General features: G+C 41.6%; 1 protein-coding gene and 1 non-coding gene across 4 annotated transcripts in view; both read left to right on the top strand.

The window, feature by feature from the left end:
- The window catches only part of HECW2 (HECT, C2 and WW domain containing E3 ubiquitin protein ligase 2), a 424054-nt gene that overhangs the window by 47417 nt on the left and 354366 nt on the right, over positions 1–22271 (top strand). The window lies entirely within an intron of this gene.
- TRNAT-AGU (transfer RNA threonine (anticodon AGU)) lies at positions 6692–6767 on the top strand. The gene has a single exon. It is a non-coding gene; the product is annotated as a tRNA-Thr (tRNA).

Here is a 22271-nt window from a genome sequence, read left to right on the forward strand (position 1 = left end):
CTTTGATTCTAGGAAACTCGGATAAGTCAGTAGCTTTGTGAGCACTGAATGTGATTGGGTTTTGGAGCCCAGTGTGTGTTTTTACTTGCCCGCCGGGTGCAAGCTAGAATTAAAGACTATGGCCCATCAGTTTTTGGCTCCGCTGTTTCTTTACCGACTGTCCGAATCCAATGTGAACCTGTATGAGCCGGGCTGCTGTGATGGTAGCCCTGGCCGTGGCTGCTGGCTTTACAAGTACCTTACCACACTAGACCAACAATTTGTTGCAATTTTCTACCATGTTTTCTTGGTAACTCCTTCATCCTGCTAAGGAGTATAATTTTGTTGCAGGGTGTTATACAAACATCTATTACCATTTGTTATGCTCTATTTGTTATAAACCGTTTCACCAGGTTTATGTAGAGACAGACACCAAGTCCAGATGAATTTTAAGGAGTTTTATTAAAAGGAGGAAATTTAATATGCTGGCTGCATATGGCTAACACGGGGCAAAAGCTGACCCAAATCAAGGGGCACACAGCCCTGAGGCCGGTTATATACACACACAGGTTCGTGGGCAAAGGGGGAGGGGGAGTGATGACACAATTCATTAGCAAGCTTATAACACTTGTCTATAGGATTTATAAAAAACATTTCTAAATATTAAAACTTACAAAGTAACAATATAGGGAAAATGTTCTACATATTAAAAGATATTCCCAAATTTTCTAGTGTTTATTTGCCATTCTTTTGTTTAGAGGTATATACATCAATCATACGTTTTTTCAGGAGGGGAGGGAGAATTTACATGGCTCCAGGGGATTAAGAGCCTGCAAATGGCCCATTAAAGAAGAAAGAAAGAGAAAGTGGTTTGCCTTATCTCTCCTCCCCTCCCCACACCTGGCTAGGTGTTTACCCTGTTTCTCACAGAGGTGGGAGAGGGGGAATCTAAGTCTCCCAGCACAAAATCTCTTTACCATACAATGCTGTTGTCTATCCTGAGTTGGTGCAAATCACACAAGTATAAAATCATATTCACAAGATCTCTCTGTATGCCTAGCCCAAATTATAAAATGCCCTAAGCTTCCTGGTAGAAAGGGTTTCCTACACAGTATGTCTCTGCAAGCTAGGAAACTTTCACATTCCTTTCCTTTCACTCCCTACAGAAAGGAGAGGACAAGCAACCTGACTTGAAAATGTTGTAAAGTAACTAAATCCACAATTCTGCGGGTGTTCGTAGAGGCACCTAGTCCAAATAAGTTTTTGAAAAGTTTTATTAAAGGAGGAAATTTATTAAATATGCTGGCCACATATGGCTGACACAGGGCAACAGACCCAAATTGTGCAGACCCCCAAAATAGTTCAGGGGCTGTTTGTATACTCCTAATTATACATGGGAGAGGAGAAAACCTGACATCACGGCATAAGTTTATACCTTTTGTTTAGAGATACATACATTAAGTACATGCTTTCAGGAGGGGAGGGGTAGTTTCCATAGGGACAGATACCTGTAAATGGTTCATCAGTATAAGAAAAGAATTTAATCTTTTTCTTCCTGTACCTGGCTAGCTATTCACCCTTCCCCCATAGGTATGGGGGAAAGTCAGGGAATCCAAGTCTCCTTCCTCTTCTGCATATACAACACAATGCCATCGGCCATCTTAGTTTTGATGCTAATCACACAAGCATAGAAATCACACTTACAAAATCTTTCTGCTCTCTTCCCCTCCCGCAGCCAAGGCTCCATTGGAGCAGAGTTGACCCGGGCGCTGAGGGTGGCTCTGTGGCCTCTGCCTCAGGCGCTAGAATGGCTCTGGTTGTGACAGAGTGACGCCTAGGATAGGCAGAGCATCGCCCCCTGGTGGGCATGCTAGGTGGATCCCGGTCGGGCGCATGCGGGGGTCTGTCTGACTGCCTCCTCATTTCCAGCTTAAGAAAAATACAAAAAAAAAAAAAAAAAAAAAAAAGAAACAAAATCTTTCTGCATGCGTAGTCCAAATTAATAAAATGTTCTTTAAACTTCCTAAAATATTAATATTAATTTTGTAGCTTTTGGCACTTTACAACAAAAACATCAATATTAATTTTTCAATTCTTTGGTACCTTGCCACATATTTACTTGTTTATTATGTCTCCTCAATAGTCTTTAAGCAGTAGGCATATCTATTTCATTATACTGTGTACCCAGTGCATTTTCTGCTCCATGATAGATGCTTAATATCTATACATATTTGCCAGGTGAATGACTGAACTTGACGGTTTCAGTACCTGCAGGTTATAGGGAAGTTATATTTAACATTTCTGACTTTTGATTGCTAAGCCACAACTTCCATTAATTTGATTCCAAAACCTCTTCCAGGTGTAGTATAGAATTATTGCCTGTAACCCACATAGTTCTACAAATAAGCAGAATTTGAACAAAACTGTGTTTCTGGAGAAGAACCATTATTTACATATGAAATGCATTTTTCATGCTTTCTAAAAGCAATTGTTAGCTTCCAGCTTATCTAATTTTGATTCCTGGAAAGCAGGAGAGGAAAACATAAAAATTGGTGGGAAGAAATGGACTTTCTTCCCTTCATTCTCACCATGTCCAACTTTCTGGGGCTTGGAACCAAGCCAGGTTAATGGAAGTAGTTTTGATAAAGTGAAATGGAGATTTGGAGATATTTCTGGGTTCTAGAGTTTTGCCAAGACACTTCAGTCTCGTGCTGGATATGGGAGTCCTTTCCTCCTGATTCTCTGAAGAGGCGGTATCGTCCCCTTCACTGCCATTCTGTCCTCCACCTGTCCCACTGAAGGAAAATGCAGCGGAACCAAATGGTGGAGACTTTGGGCAGCAGCAGAGGAAGATGAGAGGCAGCTGAGGGCTCTGGTGAAGGAGTAAGATATAAGGAATCACTGGGAAGCAGAGGAGAGAAAGGGCTTCCCTGTACCTCTCAGAGTATTCGTGTTAGGAGAGGGGGGTTAGGGAATAGTAAAACAGCGCTTTTGCATCATCCTCTGTACTTCGGGTTTCATTTTTTATAGTAAGACTTTTCTGTTAATGGACTATATTTCTGTTTGCTCTGAAGTTGAAGGTTAATTAGGTCATTGTCTGGGAGTGAGACAGATGGAGGCTGTCTGGAAATTTTGAGGACAGTGGAGAAAGGAAGAAATAGTTGTCATAGAAGTAGACCAGAGAGCTGCCTAGGGAGAATCTAGAAGGATTTCTGGGCAGATGAGGGCCTGAGGGCTACTTTAGGGAATAAAATGTGTCTGATGCAAACCTGGTTGAACAGCACCACATCCTCCAAGAAGCCTTCTTTGATCATAAGTACTCAGTTCTGATTTACAACTTAAATATCTCTCCCTGGTCCTCTTCTGTCAGCCTGGGCTGAAATAGTTTCCTGCATCTTTCTCCTCAAGGACAGGGCATGCCTCCTTTATCATAGGACCTAGTGCTGTGCTCATCTCACATTAGGTTCTGGGTAATATCTGAATTCACCAAATAAGGAAAGAAAAAGGGAAAGGTGACTCAAGATGGTATATTGTCATGAAAGCTGTAGAACAGAGAATGTTAAGAAAGAGTGATATCTACAGGGAGAAATGCTAGGAAAAGAGAGTTAAGAATGAGAAGTATTGCATATGGTATGAAGGAAGTCACTGGCAACCGTGGAGAGGAGAGCTTTAAGCAAAATTTATACCTGGAAGTGAGATTGCAGAGGCTTATTAAAAGAAAGCATAATTAAATAAAGCTCCTTAAAACTTCATGGAATTTTCAATTCATATTCTCTTCCAAATGAGGGAGTACTAATTGTGCCTCTAAGTTTAAAAGTAATTTATTATCATGTTTAACATTTAAAGAAAGTTATCAGATACTATATTTAGATCAGTGGACCCCAACGCCCGGGCCATGGACCAGTATCGGTCCGTGGGCCATTTGGTACCGGTCCGCAGAGAAAGAATAAATAACTTACATTATTTCTGTTTTATTTATAATTAGTCTGAATGATGTTTTATTTAAAAAAAAAAATGACCAGATTCCCTCTGTTACATCCGTCTAAGACTCACTCTTGACGCTTGTCTCTGTCACGTGATACATTTATCCGTCCCACCCTAAAGGCATTTGAAAAAATATGAAAACATTTTCTGACATTAAACCAGTCCGAGGCCCAAAAAAGGTTGGGGACCACTGATTTAGATGACTTAAAACTGAATAGTACTGCAGAAATGTGAATATAAGTGTAGTGTGGGGAACACTACGCACATATAAAGAAGCATATTGAATCCAAGCATTTGTATGTTTCTAATTATCATCTGGAATAGAATTTTCACAGTAAATAGAAGCCACCTTCTGCTATGTGGTGACTACCAGTCTTACTGTGTCCTAGAGTGCGTGATTCAGCTTGAAATTTTTGGGTCTTCTAAGGTCTCCTACAAGTGTCTGAAAAATTGTATCTATTTCTTTTCACTTAACTTCCTGCCCTGCCCTTGGCTATAAGAGTTATTGTATTTCTTTCTAATAAAATGGGGTGTGTATGTCTCCTAAGTTGTTTTCATTGTGAAACTTTTATTTTTCTGGTGCTTGAGGTACTCCATTTCTTTGGCTCTTTCTGAACACATTCAGCAGCTATGTTTACATGGTCGTTTGTGATGCAGATCACAGGACCATTTGAATTTTGTTGAAATTCCCAGTTGCCTTTGGAAGCAATGGACTTTTTACTGGGAAAAGACAAATACATAGGTTTTATCCAAGTCATAAATTTGAGTGTTTAGGACTGTCTTGCTTACATGCCAGCAATAAGTCATGAAAGATTTAAAATCCTTATTGATCTTATGAGAAGCTCTTCTCAGTCATTAATCTTCTTGGGTGTAGCTAAGGTTTATTTAGCACCTTCTTACAGTTGACTGTATTTGATTTTAATATGTAACAAGTTACCAAGGCAGCAGATAAGAATTGGATGTTCTAATTGGTCAGACATACACCTTCATGGAAAAGATTTTAAATAAATGTCTGATAAATTATAGTACATTCTTAAAACAGAATTCTGTTTTGCCATGAAAAGTGATTGTGCAAAGAAAAATTTATTGCCAGAAGATGATCTCTACAATATATTTTAATGCAATAAAACTAGTCACTAAATAGTATAAATTGTATCATGATCTCATTTTTGTGTCTATTTGCCTGTTCAGTTATAAATAGAAAAATTCTAGAAGGCTATATGCCAAAATGTTAATAGTGGTTATTTCTTAGTGTTAGAAATAAGGGTGTCTTTCCCCTTATTACTAATAATATTTATAGAAATATGAATAATAATTAATAAAAATATTAATAAAATTAAATTTGATAGTGTTACGGAGGAAGAAATTTTCTTCTACCCATCTAGGTTTGTGTAGCTGGTCTAATTAAATCGATATGAGATAGATTAATGAGACTGTAACAGAATTTAATTTGTACATATGGGAACCCCACATACAAGAGGAAGTCAGAGAGAGAAAATGAGGCATTTAGAACATTCTGAGCTGAGGATGAGGTGAGGCACCTTGGGGCTTAGGAGGGAAGGAAGGTCATTTGAAGGATGGTAAAAAGAGCAGATGTTCAGTAATTAGTACTTTGCCCTGCCTTATAAATAGGTCAAAAATTTATTTCTGATAATGACTCTTATTATGGGTAAAGCTCCAAATTTAAATTCTTTAAGGAAAAGGTAAAAGTTTCTCATGGGTCCATGGGGTCTTGATTGCCTTCAGCTCAAAATAGTTCGCACACTGAAGTGGAACATCTTGGGAAGGCCTGTTTTGAACCTCTTCAATAGGAGAAGCTATTGTATTATTTACATATTTTAATTTTATTATTAAATGAGAAGCAGGGGCAGGGAGGCAGATAGACAGGCTCTGCATGTGCACTGACCAGGATCTACCCGGTAGGCCCCCTATGAGGGTGATGCTCTGCCCATCTGGGGCCACTGCTCCGTTGCTCAGCAACTGAGCTATTTTAGCACCTGAGGCAAGGCCATGGAGCCATCCTCAGTGCCCAGGGCCAACTTGCTTGAACCATTCGAGCCATGGCTACAGGAGGTGAAAGAGAGAGAGAGAGAAAGACAGAGACAGACAGACAAGGGGAAGGAAAAGGGGTGGAGAAGGAGATGGTCACTTCTCCTGAGTGCCCTGACTGGGAATCAAACCCAGAACTTTCACATGCCAGGCTGTCGCTCTACCACTGAGACAACCAGCGAGGGCTCTACTTTATTCTTTAAAGAACTTTCAATGAAAATTTCAGGTTTGTAGTAGTCTTTTAGTTTCCCTTTTTATTTAGTTCATTTCTACTTTATAGAGATACCTCTAGAATAATAGACAAAAACAACTTTCTAATTGGGATTCACTTAGTAGGAGAGTCACATCACTGTTAGGACTTGAATTTAAGTTAGAATTAGAAAATAAAACTGATTATCAGCACCAGGAAATGAAGTCTAGGAGGATCTAAGTTTCTGATATATCAATCAAAAAGGGTAAGATCAGTCTATGCCTGCATGGCCAGGGCATTAACCAGTAGATGAGTTCATCAAATTAGAGTCAGATTCCACCTGAGATTGCAGACTGAAATGTAATTCTGGAAGGTGAGCAAGTAGACAAGGTCAGTGTACTGAGACTGTTCAGTTAAACATATCTCAAATAGAATTGACAAAGGAGCAAATCTTTGAGCTTTGAAAACCCAACAAAAATTATGCAAGCCGCCCTGGCCGGTTGGCTCAGTGGTAGAGCGTCGGCCTAGTGTGCGGAGGACCCGGGTTCGATTCCCGGCCAGGGCACACAGGAGAAGCGCCCATTTGCTTCTCCACCCCTCCGCCGCGCTTTCCTCTCTGTCTCTCTCTTCCCCTCCCGCAGCCAAGGCTCCATTGGAGCAAAGATGGCCCGGGCGCTGGGGATGGCTCTGTGGCCTCTGCCTCAGGCGCTAGAGTGGCTCTGGTCGCAACATGGCGACGCCCAGGATGGGCAGAGCATCACCCCCTGGTGGGCAGAGCGTCGCTCCTGGTGGGCGTCCCGGGTGGATCCCGGTCGGGCGCATGCGGGAGTCTGTCTGACTGTCTCTCCCTGTTTCCAAGCTTCAGAAAAATGAAAAAAGAAAAGAAAAAAAAAAAAAAATTATGCAAGCCTCCAAGATCAGTATATCCCTGTATGTCAGGGGTTGGAAACCTATGGCTCGCGAGCCAGATGTGGCTCTTTTGATGGCTGCCTCTGGCTCGCAGACAAATCTTTAATAAAAAAAATAATGTTAAAAATATAAAACATTCTCATGTATTACAACCCATTCATTTCCTACCACTCATGTTCATGGCTGCGGGTGGCTGGAGCCAATCACAGCTGTCCTCTGGGACAACACCAAATTTTTATTGGATAATACATAACATACACGGGTTGTTGTATGGCTCTCACAGAATTACATTTTAAAATATGTGGCGTTCATGACTCTCTCAGCCAAAAAGTTTCTCGACCCCTGCTGTACGTTATATTGTCCTCCTTCCTTTAAGGTCTTGTGTTCATCAGTGAAGCCTGTCAACTCAGACTTTGACAAATGACCATCCCCTCAAACCACTAAATCTTGCCTTCTTTTGCCTTTACCTGGTGGTTCACACAATTCGTGAGAAATGGCCTGTGGTCCAATTCAACCTAGAATATTTTAGCGTTGCTTGAAACATATCAGGTCAATGGGTAAATACACTTTGCTGTGAATACCATTTCTTGTTCAGTTTTTCTGGGAAATGTCTGTGGAGGCAACACTGAAGAAATTGCTTTTATTATAATCTGTCTATGTGGACAGAAACTTGAAGCAAAATATCTTTTTTGTAAGAAAAAAACTATAAAAGTAAGTTTTAGTCAGAGTAGTTTTATGTGCTGATGTGACTTGTTGTAAACATTAAAGGATACAGGAATCTTTTAAAAATAGAATAGTAAATATCAGAGAAAATATGGTTTTACCAGCAAAATTAGATTTTGATTAATGAAATAGTCTTGTAACCATTAAAACAATGTAAGTATATGGAGAAATTTTGCCAACATGTTGAGGGATAGAAGACCCCAAGTAATATATTACAATACTATTCTACTTACATGCAGTTCAAAAACAGGTAAAACCAAACTATCAATATATTCTTTTGGGATGTAGCCAGAAGTGGTAAAACGGAAGGAAAGGAGGAAGTCATTTCCCTATGGGACTGATGGCCGTAGCTCCTGAGGGATTTGTGACCTGGAAAGGGCACAGGGGCTCCTGGCTACTGACAGTACTTTGTCTTTTTCATTCGAATGGCAGTTACACTGTGTTCACATTATAATTATTTGTTATATTGTGTATTTGTGTCTCATGCATTTTCTGTATCTGTCGTGTTTTCCAATGAAAAGCGTTAAAAAGGATATAGTGACCACAGTGAGTATGCAGTCTTTGGTGTCAGATTTAAAGGGCTTCTAAGTTTGTGTTATGGGTTGAATTGTGCCCACCCCAAAATATATAAGTTGAAGCCCTAACCCCAAGTACCTCAGGATGTGGGTTTGTTTGGAGAGAGAGAGCCTTTACAGAGGTGATCAAGTTCAAACAATCCAATATAATCCACTGTAACTGATGTCTTATAAAAAGGGGAAGTTTCAACGTGAGAAGATGGCTGTCGGACAAGCCAAGCAGAGAGACCCGGAGCAGATCCTCCCTCACAGCCCTCAGACGGAGCAGACCTGCTGGCACCTTGATGGCGGGCTCCTCGCCTCCAGCACTGGGAGACGGTTTCTGTTGCGGAAAGCCACAGGGTCTGAGGTGTTTGTTAGAGGAGTGCTAGCAGGGTCATAAAGATTTTATCCTTTACTCAGTGACTTGTTACAATGATCTGTTTGGGTGTTTTTCAGAGTAGAGAAGGGATAGTTACTTTTCCCATGTTATTCAGAAAGCTCTAATTAAGCTGATTGAAGAAGACTAGAAGCAAGGATATGGTTTATTCTCGGTCATTTAGCTTTTGTTTTTATTTTGTTTTGTTTTTGTTTACCTAATTATTTTTTAGAGCCCTGACTCTTTTTTTTCTTTTTTTTTTTTTGGTCTTCTTTTATGTAGTGATGTCATAGTGGATTTCTTATTAATGTTACTTAAGCAGCGAGTTGCATTTCTTTCTTTTTTTTTTTTTTTTTTTGTATTTTTCCGAAGCTGAAAACGGGGAGAGACAGTCAGACAGACTTCCGCATGCGCCCGACGGGGATCCACCCGGCACGCCCACCAGGGGAGACGCTCTGCCCACCAGGGGGCTATGCTCTGCCCCTCCGGGGCGTCGCTCTGTCGCAACCAGAGCCACTCTAGCGCCTGGGGCAGAGGCCAAGGAGCCATCCCCAGCGCCCGGGCCATCTTTGCTCCAATGGAGCCTCGCTGCAGGAGGGGGAGAGAGAGACAGAGAGGAAGGAGAGGGGGAGGGGTGGAGAAGCAGATGGGCGCTTCTCCTGTGTGCCCTGGCCAGGAATCGAACCCGGGACCCCTGCACGCCAGGCTGACGCTCTACCACTGAGCCAACCGGCCAGGGCTGAGTTGCATTTCTTGTTAAGCTCATTCATATTGTGCAGAACTGCCTCCCACAAGTTCCCTCAGGTGCTGGGAGCTGCAGAGGTCTGGAGACCCCAAAATGATCTATGACAGCATAATTCCACTCAATTGCCCTTCAGCTGCTACTGTAGAAATTAGTTCTTTGCTGCCCTTGAAGCTGGGCTGGATCATCTGATAAAGTCTAGCCAGTGGGGGAGGGCATGGCCTCCATTTCCTTTTCCTCCTTCCTGGTGACTGGGAGATGGTGAAACTTGAAGCAGTCATCTGGAAGTAGGAATGCACGCTCTTCCTGCCTGGGCTGGTTACCACTGGACCATGAAATATTAAGACATAAATATGCCTCTTGTTCAAGCCACTTTACTTTCCTGTAAGCCCAACTAATATAGCCCAGTAGTAATTAGAGGAAGGTGAGGGTTGTAGGTTTCCCACCAACTTCCTATGCCTAGTTGTTAAAAACAAGTGTTTATTTGGAAGAGGGCATATAAATACACCTACAATCCATTTTGTGAGTTTAACAGTTTATGTCTCTTCCCTTTTAGACTTTCTTTTTCTTTTTGCTTAAGCTGTTCACCTGAGGCAAATATGCCGTTATAGAGGCAGGATTCATTTCAACTTAGAGTTGGCATTGGACTACCAAAATAGTCCAAATAAACTGTGCCTGAGTCCAGCATCCAGCCTGTGGCCCTGTTCCTGAGTCCAGCCTTGTGAACATGGTAGGCTGCACCCCTTCATGGAGGGGTGGGGTGCCCCTGAAGCATTTGTAGCTAATTCACAAGTCTTGAACATTTCAGATTTCAACAAGACAAGCCCATATTTAATGTCCATTCGGGTAAGTGAAAACCTTTGTTCTTTATTAGAGGTAAAGATAGTTGAAAAACTTACAGTAGTCTCTTAATGTGGCCTTCGGATAAATGAACTCTTTATAATGTATTATAAAGGAAATTTCAGATCACATAGCAATAGCTGCAGTACTTTCCTGATAACTTATTTCAGCTTCTCACTGTGTCTTTTCCTTCTACTCTCGTTCTCTTTTTAAAAAAATATTTTTTGGTTTGGATTTTTATTTATTTATTTTATATAGGAGAGAGAGAAAGAGAAAGAGGGAGCAAGAGACATCAACTGCCATATGTGCCTTAACTAGGCAAGCTGGGGGTTTCGAACTGGTGACCTCAGGCATCCAGGTCAACACTTGATCCACTGCGCCACCACAAGTCAGGCGTATTCTCTTTCTCTTCTTCCTTTTTCCTAGAGTCCTCACAACCTTCGGTTATTCTTGGCTTCTTTAAAGTTTTACATTTTAGTTTTTCTTATTTTTTTTTCTCTTTCCACTATATGATGGCTTTCTCTATGCAAGCTGCATTAAAATACCCTGAGAAAGTATGTTATCAAGTTGCTCCATCACTATTCAGTACACTTATCTATCCTGTGGTCTCTCGTGCCTGGGCACCTTGAAGGTCAATGGTCTCTCTCCTGTCCAGTCTAGAGCTGACACTTAAAGTCAAGCGCCAGCCTCTGCGGCAGATAGTTGTAGTCAGGGCTGCAGGATTAATGCTACAGAGGTTGAAAAACTTGTGCGCAAGGAAGTTTCTGGACCCTTTGTTTTTGAAGGGCGGGCAGACACCAAGTTTCTAAGGCTCCTCTTCAGTACTTTCCAAGATGCTTGAAACCAAACAGTGACGCAAAGGTCACAAACCAGATATTCTGGTAACATTCTGACAAGTGGAGTTAATTAAATCCATGGAATTAATGTTTATAGAATGTCTGCCAGACACTGCACTAGACTAGTCATCAAGTCATCCAACCTGCTGAGGTTGGTGGGAGAGGCTTGTAAACAAATGATGACAGCAGTTTGAGGAGCAAACAACTGTTTGCATCTCTCCATGGCCTGAGTTCATTGAGAAAAAAAGCTGGGGGGAGGTCCTCACAGAATCTAAGCACATTGTGCTTGAGAGGAGGAAGCAGGCAATACACTGCAGCCTTGATTTGCATAAAAGGTAGCTACAATAGAGCTAAATTCACAAAGCTGTACATTTACTTTGTCTTGGCTTGTGAATTTCTTACAGCAGTGAGTATAAACAACTGTGATTAAACCAATCTGTGTTTAAAGAACCCACCTTAATGGAGGTATAGGAGTTATATGTTCCCTTTAATTGAAAATATTAATATAGTCTGTTGTTGGAAACTCTTGAGAATGTCATTTTGCTACAGTAAATGATATTTTTTTAAATGTTGGAATTCATTGGAAGGAATTCATATCATTTAGTTTGGAAGAATTATGAATTCTCTTGGGTGCCTCAGAATTTAATAATCTATTTAGTGGCTTTGATTACTCTCAGTACTTGTGATCCAGTGATGCATCTCCTTAAGAACTTGGGACCAAAGGGTGGATCTATGGTTCCCCACTCAGAGTTAAATGGAGCAGAGACAGACTGACTGCAAGCTTTCCTGGAGAACTGAATGTGTAAGAGCAGTGGTAGGCAACCTGGTCCCTACCGCCCCCTAGTGGGCGTTCCAGCTTTCATGGTGGGCGGTAGCAGAGCAACCAAAGTATAAATAAAAAGATAGATTTAACTATAGTAAGTTGTTTTATAAAGATTTATTCTGCCAAACTTAGTGAAAATATGACATAAAGTACTTGGTAAGTAATTATTATTATATGCTTTAACTTGCTGTAACTGTGCTTTATAAATTTTATAAAGTAAAGTTACTTCCCTACTTTATAAATCACCATTCCTGTGGAACTGGTGGGTGGTTAGAAAATTTTGCTACTAACAGAGATACAAAAGTGGGCAGGTAGGTATAAAAAGGTTGACTACCCCTGTGTAAGAATGTGTCAGTGCAGGTGGGATTGGTCAGGAGTCACAGGATGAATAGATGTCCAAGGATGAACGTTAGCCTGCCCGGGTGTAGAGACAGATGCTTTCAGTTACTTTAAACTAATGCTGATGAAACATTCAAATCATATCATGAACTCTCCTTATTTCCATTCCATTCTCTCTCATAAAACTCTTATGTATTAAACAGGACTTCTTTTTGTTTGCAAGAGATAGAATTCTACCTCAAAGTAGTTTAAGCAAAGAAGGGAATCACATGGAGATCTAATGAGCTATGACTGGGTGAATTTACCTTCAGGAGAAGGTTCTAATCTGAATATGGCAGCTGATTGGGTTGCAAAGCCTTCCAAAGTTGAGATGCAAAGTCTGGACCTGAGCAAACAGTCTGAGGTATGAGACCTGTGGAGGTTGTCTTTCCTCTGCTGTTCTCCCTTGCTTTTCCTTCTGAATTCCCGCAGGGATTACCATATGGTGTGTGTGGCATGCCAGCTTTTTTAAAAGCACATGGCAACAGGAAGATGTGAATTGCCACAACACATCAGACCTGTCATCTAGCCAGCTTTCTATTTACTGTAAATACTCTTGAGAAACCTCTGACTTGATTTGCTGTTTGAGAAGGAGCTCTATTATTTTTCTCATTCCTATTTCATGCTGTGCAAATATGGTTTTGGATGGAATTCATGTCCCACAAATGGTACCTGTGGAATTGTGGTGTAATTTTGCACCAGCGGGCTGAGACTTCCTGGGGATTCGTTACCTGGGGTGGTTGGGGCAGAGGAGAGGGTCAAGGCTGGAAGTGGGAGCTGGTGTGTGAGCCCTGAGAGGAGGGAGGGGCAGCTGTTCAGGGCCAGCACCTCCCTGTTCCTCCCCCTTACTCTCCCTCTAACAAAGAAGGACTCCTCTTTCTCAGCTCAGGGACAAACGGGACCGCACTAACCACTGTTGCCTGCCCCAGATGGTAACCATTTTAATCTGGCCTTTCAAGGGCCTGTGAGGCTCAGGGAGGGAGGCCAGTTCCAGTCAGGTAACTCCTGCTGGGGACGGGGTAGCCCGCCTGTGTTAGGACTTGGGTTGGGAGCAAGGATGCACTCCTGGTCTGACTCTGAATGGAGCTTGCCCACTGTTCTGAGGACAGTGGTCTCTTTCCTTCCATGCTGGCAGCAGTTTGTAGGGTGGCTACCTCAAAGGCCACTTGAGGAAGTCACTTTGCTCCTTTGTCTTTGGATCCCCCTTGCTTAGCGGAGTCCTGACACCTGGGAACGCGGGGCTCCCTGCTTGGTAGCTGAATTGATCACTGCGATAAGGCCTGTCCCAGGCTTTCTAGACATATTATTACCAATTTACCGGTCTTTCTGGAGAAGAGTTACAAACTGTGCCTTAGAATATTAGAATATAAAGGACAGCACGGGCAGATTGATTGAAAATGGAGGAGAGCAACGTGAAAGTTTTATTTCTGTAATCACCTCTGCTGTCAACAATAATATTAATAGTGTACATTTGTGTAGAACATTTTATACTGACTATGGAACATCTTTTATATGCACATTTAACATGCTAAAAAATATATTATGACATTTCCAGATTTATTCTTTTTAGGCTAACCTTTAAACTGTATCTTGAGTGCTCTGTGCAAGAATTTTTTTTTATTCTAAGAAATTACATCTTAATCTATAACATTCTTGTAAATTGTGTATTAACAACTATTAATGTCAAAAATATTTACTTACTATAGTGATATTTGGTTATTAGAATCTAGAAAATATGGAAAAGCACATAGAAAAAAATCACTGAAATGCCACTTTCCAGTGATAGATACACTGCCAATTTGTGACAGACTTCCTGTTGTCATTTTTTCTGTCTGTGTGTATCGTACTTTGAACTTTGAAGCTCTATTTTGTATAGGTATAGATATATGAATATCTAGTATATATCTATGTCTGTTTCTGTCTCTGTCTCCATCCCATCTCTGTTTCTATCCTAAATTTTATACTTACTGCTACATTATTATTTACATACATGCACACTTGTGTGCACAGACTGTCTTAGAAAGAAACAGAGAAGCTGGTAACAAATCTTTACTATTCTCGTTTGTTTTTCATTTCATTGATTCTGGTTTTCAGAGTGTTGGGTTTGCCTTGTTTGTGTTTAATGTGATTTTAATTCCATACATTTGTTCTTTCTTATTTACCTGGCATTCCTTTAATTTGTGCTTTTCTTTGTTTCATTCAATTTCTTTTTAATTCAATCTGCTGTTTCTTTATATATTTACAAAACATGGAGATAAAATCTTTAGGGTTTTTTTTGGTGTGTGTGTGTGTGCATGCTGTTATTTTTTTAGGCAGTTCTTGGATCTATTGATGGTGTGGGGGTTTTTTGTTGTTTTTTTTAGATTTTATTTATTAATTTTACAGAGGGGGGGGAGTAGTGAGAGGTATCAACTCATAGTTGCTTCACTTTAGTTGTTCATTGGTTGCTTGTCATATGTGCTTTGACCAGGCAAGCCCATGGTTTCGAACTGGCGACCTCAGCATTTCAGGTCTACACTTTATCTACTGTGTCAGCCAGTTAAAACAGAGTCATAAAAGGATGAGTAAAAATATCTTTATGTACACTCACCAGTTTCTGATGTAAGACTGAGGTCTTCCGATGAGTTGGCATCTGTTTGCTGGAGTTTTCTTTGCAGGCTTTCCAGCCTAAGCTGCACCCATTACATTTTTCCTGTGCTTTCCTATTCTGATTTCTTCACTGGAGAAAGTACTTAAAGACCCTTGAGAAGCAATGTGAATGAATTCTTCTAGAATTTTAAGATTTTCCCCAATTTTTTACCCATTCTTAATTTGACAAATATTTTTAGTTACCGGCCTTTACCAAATCATTCTAAAAGGATTTAACATTGTTTCCATAGATAAAATCACTCTTTCTTTTGCCTTTCACATTCCTGTGCTTTACATAATGTTTAATTAAATTATATAGGTGCAGTAACAAGTAGAGCTGGTATAAACAGGTATGGGAACAATCACAATTGGATTTTGGGGTACACATCTCACAGGTGGGGACAGAAAACATGGCTGCTGGAGGGCCGCCTCCCTGAAGTTCAGCAGGCATCACTGGAGTGTTTTACGAGGGAATTAAAAACATTGGCCATTTGGGTGATTGGTTAAGTGAAGGCTGGGTTAGAGGAGGTTGGTAAGAAAGTTTTATTTAGGCCCTGGCCGGTTGGCTCAGCGGTAGAGCGTCGGCCTGGTGTGTGGGGGACCCGGGTTCTATTCCCGGCCAGGGCACATAGGAGAAGCGCCCATTTGCTTCTCCACCCCCCCCCTCCTTCCCTCTGTCTCTCTCTTCCCCTCCCGCAGCCAAGGCTCCACTGGAGCAAAGATGGCCCGGGCGCTGGGGATGGCTCCTTGGCTTCTGCCCCAGGCGCTAGAGTGGCTCTGGCTGCGGCAGAGCGACGCCCCGGAGGGGCAGAGCATCGCCCCCTGGTGGGCAGAGCGAACCCCTGGTGGGCGTGCCGGGTGGATCCTGGTCGGGCGCATGCGGGAGTCTGTCTGACTGTCTCTCCCCGTTTCCAGCTTCAGAAAAATACAAAAAAAAAAAAAAAAGTTTTATTTATTTTTCAAAAATTACTGTTGATGTACAATATTGTATTAGTTTCAGGTATACAACCTGGTGATTAAATATTTATATAACTTATGAAGTGATCACCCTGCTAAATCTAATACCCATCTGACATCACAGTTTTTACAATTTTATTGACTATGTACCCTATGTTGTACTTTATATCCCATTTCTATTCTGTAACTACCAATTTGGCCTTCTAAATCCCTTCACCTTTTTAACCCATCCTCCAACCTCTCTCCCACCTAGCAGCCATCAAAATGTATCTATGAGTCTGTTTTCGGTCTGCTCGATTGTTTATTGTGTTTTTTGAATTTCACTAATAACTGAATTCATCTGGAATTTGTCTTTTTCTGTCTGACTTAGTTCACTCAGCAAAATATACTCTAGGTCCATCCACGTTGTTGCAGATGGCAAGATTTAATCTTTTTAATGGCTGAGTCATATTCCATTGTATATATGCACCACTTCTTCTTTACCCATTGATCTGTTAATGAAACTTAGGTTGCTTCCATTTCTTGGCTGTTGTATATAATGCTGCAATGAACATATGGATGTACAGTATATGTTTTTTCCACTTAGTGATTTGGGGCTTCCTCAGATAAATACCCAGAAATATTTATAGAATTGCTAGGTCCTTCTTTGACTGTTGTTATAGCCTTTGTTTTAAAGTCTGTTTTGTCTGGTATTAAGTATTGCTACCCCAGCTTTTCTTTTCTTTTCTTTTTTTGTATTTTTCTGAAGTTGGAAACGGGGAAGCAGTCAGACAGACTCCCACATGCGCCCGACCAGGATCCACCCGGCATGCCCACCAGGGGGCGATGCTCTGCCCATCTGGGGCGTCGCTCTGCAGCAATCAGAGCCATTCTAGCGCCTGAGGCAGAGGCCACAGAGCCATCCTCAGTGCCCAGGCAAACTTTGCTCCAATGGAGCCTTGGCTGCGGGAGGGAAAGAGAGAGACAGAGAGGAAGGAGAGGGGGAAGGGTGGAGAAACAGATGGGCGCTTCTCCTATGTGCCCTGGCCGGGAATCGAACCTGGGACTCCTGCATGCCAGGCTGACGCTCTGCCACTGAGCTAACTGGCAAGGGCTCTTTTTTTTTTTAAATTTCTGTTTTCATGAACTGTTTTTTCCATCCTTTTACTTTATGTGTGTGCTTTTGCTCTGAAGTAAATCTCTTACAGACAGTATGGGTAAGGGTTTTGGTTTCTTATCCATTTAGCCACTCTCTGTTTTTGATTGGAGCTTTTAATGCATTTGCATTTAAAGTACTTGTTGACAAATGTGTAATTATTGCCATTCTATTCACATTTTTTATCTTTTTCTTCTTCTTAAAGAAGACACTAACATTTCTTGTGATACTGGTTTGGTGGTGATTAACTCTTAGCTTTTTTTTCTCTGGGAAGCTCTTTACTTGTCTTTCAACTAAACGGTAGCTTTGCTGGATAGAGTAATCTTGGTTGTAGGTCCTTGCTTTTCATCGTTTTGAATATTTCATGCCAATGCTTTCTGACCTGCAAAGTTTTTGTTGAATTCAGCTGACAATCTTATGGGAGCTTCCTTGTAGGTAACCAACTGCTTTTTTCTTTCTGTTTTTAAGACTCTTTTTGTCTTTAGCCTTTGGCATTTTAATTTTGATCTCTTGGTGTGGGCCTTTTTTGATTTCATCTTGTTTCTTGGATTCATGTTTGTTTTCTTTGCCGGGTAGGGAAGTTTTCATCATTTTTTCACACAGGTTTTCAATTTCTTGCTCTCTCTCTTCTCCTTCTGGCACCCCCATGATGCAAATGTTGGTATGCTTGGAGTTGTCCCAGAGGCGCCTTACGTTGTTCTCATTTTTTTTTGGATTCTTTTTTCTCTTTGCTGTTCTGATTGGGTGTTTTTGCTTCCGTATATTCCAAATCACTGATTCAGTCCTCTTCTTCATCTGCTCTACTGTTGATTCCTTGTAATGTAGTCTTCATGTCAGTTATTGCATTCCTCATGTTTTCTGTTTCCATTTTTTATGTTTTTTAAAATTTCTTTGTTGAAGTTCTCACTGTTTATTTACTCTTCCTCAAAGTTCATTGAGCATCCTTGTAACCAGTGTTTTGAACTCTGCATCTGATAGATTGTTTGTCTCTATTTTTTTTTAGTTTTTTTTTTCTTTTTTGTTTTTTTGAGTTTTGTTATATTCTTTCATTTGGAACCTGTTTCTTTGAGTTTTCATTTTGGCTGCCTCCTTGTGTTTGTTCCTGTGTAGTAGGTAGAGCTGCACATCTCCTGTTCTTGGTCAAGTAGCCTTATATACATAGTAGGTATTCTATAGGGCCTAGTGGCACAGCCTCCCATTCACCCGGGCTAAGTGATTCAGGTGTGCTCTCCTGCTGGGCTGTGTGTGACCTGCTCTTGTAGTTGAGCCAATTCCTGTTGGCATATCAGGGGGAGAGACTGAACTGCAGGCTGATTGGTTTCAACAGCTGGCCACAGTGGAAGATGTACTTACTATGCAGGGGTTGAACTTACAGAGCAGGGTTTGCTTCATCAGGCTCTGGTACCCTGTGAGTCTGCCCCATGAATGTGCCACTTGTGGAGGTTGTTAGGTGGTGCTTAGGTGTGGTCTGAAGCTGTCCACTGGGTTTGCTGGCTCTGCCTCCCTCTCCGCAACCCCGTCCTTCTCTCACCTGGAGTTGAAGGCCAAAATTACTATATTTCCCCATGTATAAGATGCACCTTAATTTTGGGGTCCAAAATTTGAAAAAAAAAAAGTGTTACATAAAGTTATTGAACTCAAGATGTAGACATCATAAAACTCCTCATCACTGTCAAAACTTCCATCCATTAGCTTGTCCTCATCTGTGTCTGATGACAAATACTGTCTTCATATATTGCCTCGTCCTCAGTTCCATCTGTGGCATTTGAAATGTCACAACCACTGTGTAAGATGCACCCAGTTTTTAGACCCCAAATTTTTGGAAAAAGTGTTCGTCTTATACATGGGGAAATATGGTAGCTGTCACCTTTGCCCTGCCTGGGGCCACCCAGCGTGAGCTACAGAGTGATTTTCAGATGGTTGCTACTTGTGCTGGGCTTGGAGAGGTTAAGCTGTGACCCAAGATCAGCTACCTCTAGTGCTGAGCCTGGGGCCATTTGGCCAGATGTACACACCAAGGTCACATGCTACTTGTTTGGGGTTTTTGAACATTTGAGTGATTTTAAGAAAGTTCACAGCATGAGCCAAGGCAGGTTGTTTATATGGAAAATCCAATGGAAACAGCTTGAGTGGGCTTGGAGATTGGGTGGGACAGAGTCTCAGGAAATCACCAGTATGGGGCGAATAGTGTGATCCAGGTTAATGGAGACACAGGTATGGGGTATGCCTACTGGCTCTGTGTGTATGTGGGCATGTCTCAGAAAAGGAACAATGGCCTCTGCCAGCACTTCTGTCTGGGAGAAAGCTGCCACTCCAGTCCTTTCCCTGATGCCAGACAATTCGGTTCTTCCCCGTGTATCTTCGGCACTTTTCAAGCCCCACCACTGGAGCTCAGACACAGTGAGTCTGATGAAGTCTATGCGTAGGCCCTTCAAGCGGTACTGCTTGACACTCAGGAGCCCTTTGCCTCACTCAGCCACAATCTCTGCTAGTTTTTACAGCAAGACTTTTGGGGATTTTTCTTCCTAACACTGGAACCATGGGCTTGGAGGTTTGGTGTGGAGCTGGGACCCCTCATGCCTCGTAGTGTCCCTCTACAGCTGAGATACCCCTCTCGATTTAAAACTGCCACATGTGGTGTGGGATCAGCCCCTTCCACATCTCCATTCCTCCAACCAGTCTACGTGGCTACTTGTGTAGAACCTTAGTTGTAGGATTTCTGTTCAACTAGATTTGGGTGGTTCTAAGTGATGGTTGTTTGTAGTTTAGTTGTAATTTTAATGTCATTGTGGGAGGATGAGAAGACAGTGTTTACCTACTTGCCATTTTGACTGGAAGCAGAGAGTTTTTAATATATACTGATGTATGGAAGAATACAGATAAGCTAAAGGTAGTTTTATGTATAGTCTCTTGACACAGTGCTAAGTTTCCAAATGTGTTTTTTTTAAATTAGTTCCTGATACATTCTCTGTCATGTAAATAGAATAACCAGTCATTTCTTGTGTGATCATTCTGTGTAGTGATTAAAAATATCGTACTTCCTCAGAGTGATCTCCATTGTTTGTTTAATAAAATGTACTATAAAAGATGATGGTGTTTTAAATTTAGATTCCTTAGGTACAAGTATTCTGTCTATATTTGCTTACTACGTACTGATCAATTTCACTGACTTAGATTTCTTTAGCATAGTAACTTAAAGAACAAAGACTAGATCATTAAGACTACTTGTTCTTTCTATTTTTAAAAGCTTAAAAGAATAATAATCATAGTGGTAAAAATATGTTTATTGTCTAATATTTTATAAAGTGTTTCTGTCCTTCAAGCCTCACCCTCTCCTGTGAGAGGGATGGAGGGAATCTTACCATTTTACACATTTGTGAAATTTGCCTCAGAGGTGAAGTGACTTGTCCAAGGTCCTACAGCGGTTAAGCTCCCTAGACAAGAATTTAGGAGTGCTCACGGTTTCTCTCCCAATCCATCTGTAGTCTCAGTTTAAGACTCCAGGATACTTCTGCTATTTGTGCAATAGTTTCTAGCTTTTAGACTAAAAAAAAAAAATGAATAGACAATTCCTTTTCAGACTATCACTTCTCTCTGTTGGAAGAACTTGGTTTCTTTATTCAAAGACATTTTTTCTCATCTTCAAGGAAACCGCATGGCACTAGGCTGGTCTGGAATAGAGGCAACAGCTTGTTCCCAGGTGGTTACTAAGCTTTTATTTCTGATAAGTTTTGATGAGCAGCCTGCAAGCTGGCCTCTGTCCTTCCGCATATCGCCAGGGTTGTCCTTCAAATAAAAGTGAAGGGACCTGGGAGGAAAACTTATATTAGCAAAAGAAAAAGTGTCAATGTGTTGGCTCATGATATATATGGAGTTTTACAAACTCAAAGTTTTCAACAAGATGTCATTTTTTTTTTCCGACTCATGTTTGGGTGTGGAGGGAGCATTTGGCTATGTCTGTGACTGACTGAGCTACAAGGGGCCTGCCCTAATAGAGGAGTAATCCAAGCTGGAGCCATCCTCTCCCCTACATGCAATGTGGGCAGTTCTGGAGAACTCCTCGGCAGTGACTTCTCTGAGGATTACAGAGTGTGTGAGTGGGTACCTTTTATGCTGCTAGAATGAATTCTGGCTAGTGCAATGGCTAGCAAATTATCCTTTCTATTTCCCCCACAGTGATTCAGTTTTTGCCAAAGCGTTGTCCAGAACTACTGTATTAGCATCTCATGGGGCAGGGCCTGGGACTCTTTAATTTTAAACTATCCCCCCCAAGTGTTCATAGATCCTTTAAAATTTGACAACCACTTTCTCCTTTCTCATCTCTCATGTTTATCTGTAGCACAAGCAGCTGAGATACACTCAGGCCAAGTCACTCTGTGGAAGGGAGCGGAGGATATAGGGGAGAGGATATAGGGGAGAGGTCTTTATACGGTGAAGAAACAGTTGGAGTTCTTGACTGTCTCTGTTAGACTCAGTGTTTCTGCTGAGCACTCTTCAGCCACACCTCCGTCTGGCCTATTCTCTGCCCTGATTCTTGCTGTCCCTGGTTTTTTTGAGAAATCTTTTAATAATTATAATCATCTGTGCTTTGTCTGGGCTGCTTGGCCGGCCAGGAGCTCTGCCACCTCCTCATTCCCAGTTCCCAGTGCCAGTTGAGTTATAACCCTTGGGATCTAGCTAGCTGTCTCTAGGATGGACATGTGACATTTTCTTGGATCTGCTGCCTTCTGTGACCTCCACCTCCTCATTCCCAGTTCCCAGTTCCAGTTGAGTTATGACCCTTGGTTCTAGCTAGCTGTCTCTAGGATGGACGTGTGACATTTTCTTGGATCTGCTGCCTTCTGTGACCTCCACCTCTTCATTCCCAGTTCCCAGTTCCAGTTGAGTTATAACCCTTGGGATCTAGCTAGCTGTCTCTAGGATGGACGTGTGACATTTTCTTAGATCTGCTGCCTTCTGTGAACTTTCCAGTCTTCTCGCCTCCCAGCCTGTCCCGTTGTATACACAGCATATGCTTCAACTCCAAACAGGTTTCCCAGCCTCCTCTTGTGCTTCTTGTTTTTGTTTATGTCTATGAACACACTTTCCTGGAAATTCTGACATGGTGTTAGGGAGTCCAGGTTCTAACACCGAGGCTGATTTGTGTGATGTGGTAACTGAATTGT

The sequence above is a fragment of the Saccopteryx leptura genome, chromosome 7 (assembly GCF_036850995.1).
Source record: "Saccopteryx leptura isolate mSacLep1 chromosome 7, mSacLep1_pri_phased_curated, whole genome shotgun sequence".
Classification (NCBI taxonomy): Eukaryota; Metazoa; Chordata; class Mammalia; order Chiroptera; family Emballonuridae; genus Saccopteryx; species Saccopteryx leptura.